Source organism: Cibotium barometz, chromosome 57, assembly GCF_041138505.1.
Source record: "Cibotium barometz isolate CiBa-2024 chromosome 57, ASM4113850v1, whole genome shotgun sequence".
In the NCBI taxonomy this organism is placed as follows: domain Eukaryota; kingdom Viridiplantae; phylum Streptophyta; class Polypodiopsida; order Cyatheales; family Cibotiaceae; genus Cibotium; species Cibotium barometz.
This window is the reverse complement of record NC_141102.1, coordinates 38136423-38143450: the sequence shown is the minus strand read 5'-3', so window position 1 is coordinate 38143450 and position 7028 is coordinate 38136423.

Below are 7028 nucleotides of genomic sequence, written 5' to 3'. Positions count from 1 at the left end.
GAAATGGACTTGTTGTTCAAGATTCAGAGCATCTCTTATTCAATCCAATGATATCATGTGAGTATGCAATCTAATTATTGTGATTGTCCTGATTGGACAAGTGACTACAAGCACTTCTATGGCATAAGAAGTGTAATGAGGCATCACTTTCCTGAGTTATACAACTTTCTTCTCATTATTGACAATGCCCGCACCTTGGAAATAGTTTCTATGGATCACGAGATTTGTGAGACTTCTTTTAGCCCTTGCAATCCGATGGACATGAAAGAGGCCAACACAAGTGAAGACATTCATCTCTACATTGAAGAATTTAGAAGAATTTCAAGTCATAGAGAGGAAGAATTGGACACAAAGGACTCTACAAAAAAAGAATTATGCTTGGTCCAGCTACAAATTTCTAAGAAGTACCTTACAAATCTTATCAAGCCAAAGGAGATTGACATGCATACAAGAGGGAGTGTTCGTCAAATTCCAGCACATGTAACAAGCCATGGAAGGCCAAGAGAGCCTTCCAATACCATTCCAACTTCATTTGAGGAAGCTAAATTATGTCCCCCCAACAAGCGAGCTCACGTAACCGATGTGTTGATTGAGAAGAGGGAGTGTTCGTCAAATTCCAGCACATGTAACAAGCCATGGAAGGCCAAGAGAGCCTTCCAATACCATTCCAACTTCATTTGAGGAAGCTAAATTATGTCCTCCCAACAAGCGAGCTCATGTAACCGATGTGTTGATTGAGAAGAAAACATCAACGTGGTGGACACTGTGTTCGCTTTGATAAAAGACCACGTATTTGATGCCCACATTACTGCACAAAAACATTGATGGTAGACCCCCTTTCTACCGTCTCTTATCACACTTGCCATGGTTTATTGCCTTTATTGCCATGGTTTATTGCCTTTAACTGAAAGACATGCTCCCATCGGTGTTAAAGGCATCCTCATAAACAAGGATGTGCCATTATGTGATGGATTACAAAGCTTGCAATGTAAGATCATGTCTTGTTTATATGGTGATTGTAAGGATGAGGAGAGACACTTTTCTTTGACTCTTCCAAGTGGACAAGTCCTTGAAAACATATACGCATCGCACAGTAGGCTTATGCTATTGTACACCTGATATATATCATGTGAAATGGAATGGTTGAAATGTTTTGGTGAAAGCTATATGAGGAAACTAATATTGTGTTGAGAGATGTAATCGTGGTGTTGTGTGTATGTGGGAAAGCACCCTAGAGGTGCAAGATATTTTGGCAAGATAAGAATGCCACATGTAATACTGTATGGTGTGTGAGTGTTGACCAAAAGAGTGGAAAAGGACTGCCACATGGATGATGATGTGTAAAGTGGAATAAGGCTAAAAATCCTATATCATTGTATGGTTTATGTGAATGCAATAGTGCAATAGAGATCAAGTGTTGAGTGTGCAATCTCTCTCTCTCTCTCTCTCTTATGGAGTTCTTAGTGTGGTTTAATCCACCTTAATTATGTTGCTTAATCTATGTCTATCACCATGATCAATCCCATTTTAGGATTGTTAATCAGATCATGTGGTGAATATTTATGTATAGATTTCTTGGTTATGTGTTTATTTGATTAAGCATTATTTTTTAGTTTATTATGGAAAAAACTAGCACACTCATTGTCATTAATATTGCATTTGGAGAGAGATTATGCTCATGAAAATTTGGAGATTATGATGCTGCCCATGGAAGCTGAAAATGGAGATTTCAGCAAGTATGAAGGCTATGAAGTCTTCGGTGTCATCAACAAGGAATCTGCCCAAGGAGACAAAGGTGTCTCAAGAAGGTTGGTTTTGTGAGTTTTGCCTCATAAATTTTTTGAGAAGGGTTGCTATTTTGGGATGTGTGAATCCCTTGGTACCTTGCAATTTCGCAAGGATGTGAGGTGCATGCTTGTTCATGTGAAAACAAGTAATTATGGGCTGGTTAGAGCCCGAGTGGAGCATAATGGAATTGTTAACCTATGACGGACATTGAGACTTACTACGTTTTACGTCATGTAATTAATTTAAGTATTTTGAGTCATGGGCCGGGCTTGTCGGCACCACATGAAAAAGGATAAAGGGATTGGGTGATCGTCACCGATGAGAGACGCACCTTGAATATCAGCAGGATAAGGGTTAGGATCGGCTCGCCATGTGTGGGCACCCATGTGTGAATGGCTAGGTTTCATATAAGAGTCAAATGTAACCCTAAAACTCTTATTCTCAATGTGTTGAATGCAAAGTGTGCTCTTGCCTTATCTTCTCGGTCCCCTTCTCCTGCATGTGTGTGTGTGTGTGTGAGAGAGAGAGGGAGAGAGAGAGAGCGATCGAGCACTGTGTGGCGGCACGGCGGTGGCGAGGCGGTAGAGCGACGGCGATGGCTCCTTCTTCACTGCGACGCAAGAATCCTTCACGACGGCGGTTTGAGCGGTGAGTGACACACCTTTGCTTCCTGTTTGAGCTTGCTAGTTTCTGGTTGTACGCTTGTGTTGAAGGCATAGTTCCTTTAAGTCAGAATGTTGCTCAGTCGAATATTTTGTAGTAAGTCGGATATGTAAGAAGTCGGAATGTAGTAAGTCGGATATGTAAGCAGTCGGATATTTAGTAAGTCAGACATATGCTCAAGTGGTAGGAATATCTGATGCCTTTCTTGGGAATCTTGGAAGAAAAGATGGGTAACGATTACTCAAGAATACGTTTTGGAGAACGAGTAACGATTTTGAGCAAGGTAGAAAAGAAGGAGAAGCAATGTAATGAGGGTGAGTGTGTGTGTGAGAAATCAAGACTCAAGAAATCACTTTCAGCTTTTTCATCTCTCTCTCTTTCTCTCAATCTCTGTGTAATGCTTCCATGAGAGTCGTGTGTGTGTGTTTTCCCTGTTGAGGGCTTTGGCCCTCAACCTTTTGGCGATCGACGGTGTGGTGATCCCTTTCTCCTGTTTGCTGGAGCGAGTTCTACAATGCAAACGGAGGTGCTGTTTAGAGAAGGACTTAACCTATTCCTATTCGGAACTGCCTATAGAGCCTCGCTTGTCATTCAAACATGCTGTGGAGGTGCCAAGGGGAACGTGTATGCAGAGGCAGAAGAGCGTGTTGTTTTTAGAAGAAGGTGTGCAGGAGTGAAGCGGGTGCTGAGCATTTGTGGCAGAGCAGGAGCATTTCTTGCCAACGAAGGGCAGATAGGAGGAATCCGAGCCTGGGAATCTGAATGAGAAAATCTGAATGAGAAGCAAATGGCACAGAAGTTGCAGTTGATTGCTGAATCGGAATACGGAGTTGTTGAATCGACATTTGTAGAAGCGAAATCGGGAGCTATTGAAATTCGCAGTTCAGGCAGTAATTTAAAGTGCAGATATATTACTCATTCTATTATATTCATTTTAATGACTTTATGTGTAGAAGGGTGTTCATGCACAAAAACGCATCTATCTAATGGAGTTAAGCTGTTAAGCGGAGCCGATGGGGATGGAGTATTTCAAAGTGTTGACATCAAGAGGAGCTTTTGGAAGTGGATTCAAGCAGGTGACTTTTGCACGGATGGAGTGATCCGAAGGGGACATACCAGGCAAGAGACCGGATGTACCCACCTGGAGACGCAAAGCCGGCATGAAGCACGAACCTTGGACAAGCTGATGGAGGAGTCTTTTGGTGAATCAATGCCAATAGAGATTTTCAATTATTGTCTCAAAATTCAATGTAAGTATGGATGTAGCAACAACAGACAAGGATGTGCAGGTTGCTGAACCTGATGCTATGAAGGAGGTGGACCACACTTTTGATGTTGCTACTACTGTTTGATGTAGCAGCATACTTTTACTTTTGTCTGACATTTTGAACTGATCAAGGGATGTGTGGATCCGCGTCAGATTTCTTTGAAATCTACCACCGGGACGTGCCATGTGTTGAAGGCATAGTTCCCTTAAGTCAGAATGTTGCTCAGTCGGATATTTTGTAGTAATTCGGATATGTAAGAAGTCGGAATGTAATAAGTCGGATATGTAAGCAGTCGGATATTTAGTAAGTCGGACATATGCTCAAGTGGTAGGAATATCTGATGACTTTCTTGGGAATCTTGGAAGAAAAGATGGGTAACGATTACTCAAGAATACGTTTTGGAGAACGAGTAACGATTTTGAGCAAGGTAGAAAAGAAGGAGAAGCAATGTAATGAGGGTGAGTGTGTGTGTGAGAAATCAAGACTCAAGAAATCACTTTCAACTTTTTCATCTCTCTCTCTTTCTCTCAATCTCTGTGTAATGCTTCCATGAGAGTCGTGTGTTTGTGTTTTCCCTGGTGAGGGCTTTGGCCCTCAACAGCTTGCAGCCATTCGTGGCTCGCATACGGTGTTCGGCAAGTTCCCAGCTCTGACTCGTGCGATAAAAGCGCACAAGAATGATTGTGCTCATTCATTTGCTCATGAAAGATGATCTGAGTTTGGATGCTATTGGAGCATTCATTTTCATGGTTTATACACATGTGGTTTTGTTTGAGAGATCATGTGAAAAGCACCCCTGTATAGCAGTTTTGGCATGCAAGAGGAGAGCATGAAAATTGTGAGCTCAATTGGGAGCTCAATGAGACCATATTGATAGACGTGGAAAACCTCATGATGGAGGTTTAAGGAGGAAAAACATCGGCAAATGGAGGAGCTATGTGACATAAATTTGCAGCAAAAGAGAGCTACAAATTGAAGCTCAAGGTAGCAGAGAAGAGCCCACATTTGAGAGGTAGCAAGATTACTATGAAAGGAGGCAAAACCAGAGATGGCAGGTCCATGGAATATTGTGCAACAGACACAATCAATAGAGGTGCTTGCAAACTTGTTGTTAAACACACTGCAAAGAAGCTCTTGCGGCGGTGAAGAAAAGTATCAAGGTTCTTGGCTATCGTGGTTTACACAGTGATTGGAGATCTACTGGATAATCAAGAGGTCAAGGCAAGGAGTGTGTAGAAGCAAGCAATGGAATGGATCAACAGGAATACAGAGGCAAGAAAAGCCTCACAATACAAGCTAGAGAAGACGTAACAGCCAAGAATAACAGTGTTTCTATAGCTGGTCTATATTGGCAGACTGTCGAGAAGCTCATACAGCAACACAAACTCTGAGATTAAATTTGGAACATAAGAAGAGTAGGCGCAAATCAAGATAGAAAAGAGGAGTGGGCATGAGAGATGTTCTTGGTAGCACATAAACTTAGAGAAGAAGGCCGAGGTCTTGGCTATGGCGGATGACTGTACCAGAGAATGGAGGTCGCCCATGGGAGCTACGACAATAGGTAGCGTAAGAAGCTTATGAAGAAGAGGGTCGCCCTGCGTGAGCTCACCTAGAAGCTCAAAATGGTTGTTGAGTGATGTGTGCATGAGCGATGCACGTGTGAGGTGCATGCGCATGGGTTGGTTCTCACCCGAACTTTTACGTTCAAATTGGACTCAGTGGTTCCGCTATGAGCAAGTCGGCTCAAAATGGACTTGGTGTCTAAGATGGTAGACACACATACACATGTTTGGTTGGTGGACACTCCAATGTATCATTGAGGGGGAGTGTTGAGAGGTAGCGATTGCGTTTGTGCAATGCTACATTGATATGGGTGATGGGTGATGGGTGAGTTGTGGAACACCTTGATTAAGAGGGGGTGTTGAGAGATGTAATCGTGGTGTTGTGTGTATGTGGGAAAGCACCCTAGAGGTGCAAGATATTGTGGCAAGATAAGAATGCCACATGTAATATTGTATGGTGTGTGGGTGTTGACCAAAAGAGTGAAAAAGGGAGTGCCACATGGATGATGATGTGTAAAGTGGGATAAGGCTAGAAAGCCTATATCATTGTATGGTTTATTGTGAATGCAATAGTTCAATAGAGATCAAGTGTTGAGTGTGCAATCTCTCTCTCTCTCTCTTATGGAGTTCTTAGTGTGGTTTAATCCACCTTAATCTATGTCTATCACCATGATCAATCCCATTTTAGGATTGTTAACATATTGTGAAGTGGTGGCAAGTAGTGTCTTGTTTTTCATTATTACTTGATTTATATCATAATTGAACTCTTGTTCTTTTACCATAATTTATGCTTAAATTTGGGACATATTAAATTTGGGACATCTATGTCTATCACCATGATCAATCCCATTTTAGGATTGTTAACATATTGTGAAGTGGTGGCAAGTAGTGTCTTGTTTTTCATTATTACTTGATTTATATCATAATTGAACTCTTGTCCTTTTACCATAATTTATGCTTAAATTTGGGACATATTAAATTATCATTTAACATTTTTTGGGATTGATAATTGAGCATATTTGTGTAGCATTGGATGCATGTATGATCTCTCTCATTGGTAAGTGTTTCCAACCACAGAAAGAAACTAAATAAAGGCTTTCACATGAATTTGGAAAAACATTCGGGGCTTTAAAAAATAACTAGGACTGTAGTAAACTAAGAGTAAACTAGGACAATGCAGTAAACTAGGACTAAACTAGGACTAAACTAGGGATAAACTAGGACTGTGTAATAAACTAGGACTAAACTAGGGATAAACTAGGATTGTGCAATAAACTAGGAGTAAACTAGGACTAAACTAGGACTAAACTAGGACTGTGTAGTAAACTAGGACTAAACTAGGGATAAACTAGGAATAAACTAGGACTGTGTAGTAAACTAGGACTAAACTAGGGATAAACTAGGACTGTGCAATAAACTATAGGACTAAACTAAGGATAAACTAGGACTGTGTAGTAAACTAGGACTAAAGTAGGGATAAACTAGAACTAAACTAGGGATAAACTAGGACTATGCAATAAACTAGGAGTAAACTAGGACTGTGTAGTAAACTAGGATTGTGTAGTAAACTAGGACTCTGCAAAATAAAAGAGGTTTGTGCATTAAAAGTTCTTATTTGAGAGTAAGTACAAATGGAAGTCTTAAGTATTATTTATAGCATTGAAAGGCAAGAAATTTTTTATTATATTACTAAAACACTTATCTTTCTATGTATCTTTGGGTGGTTGCAAGATGAGGGTACTCACTT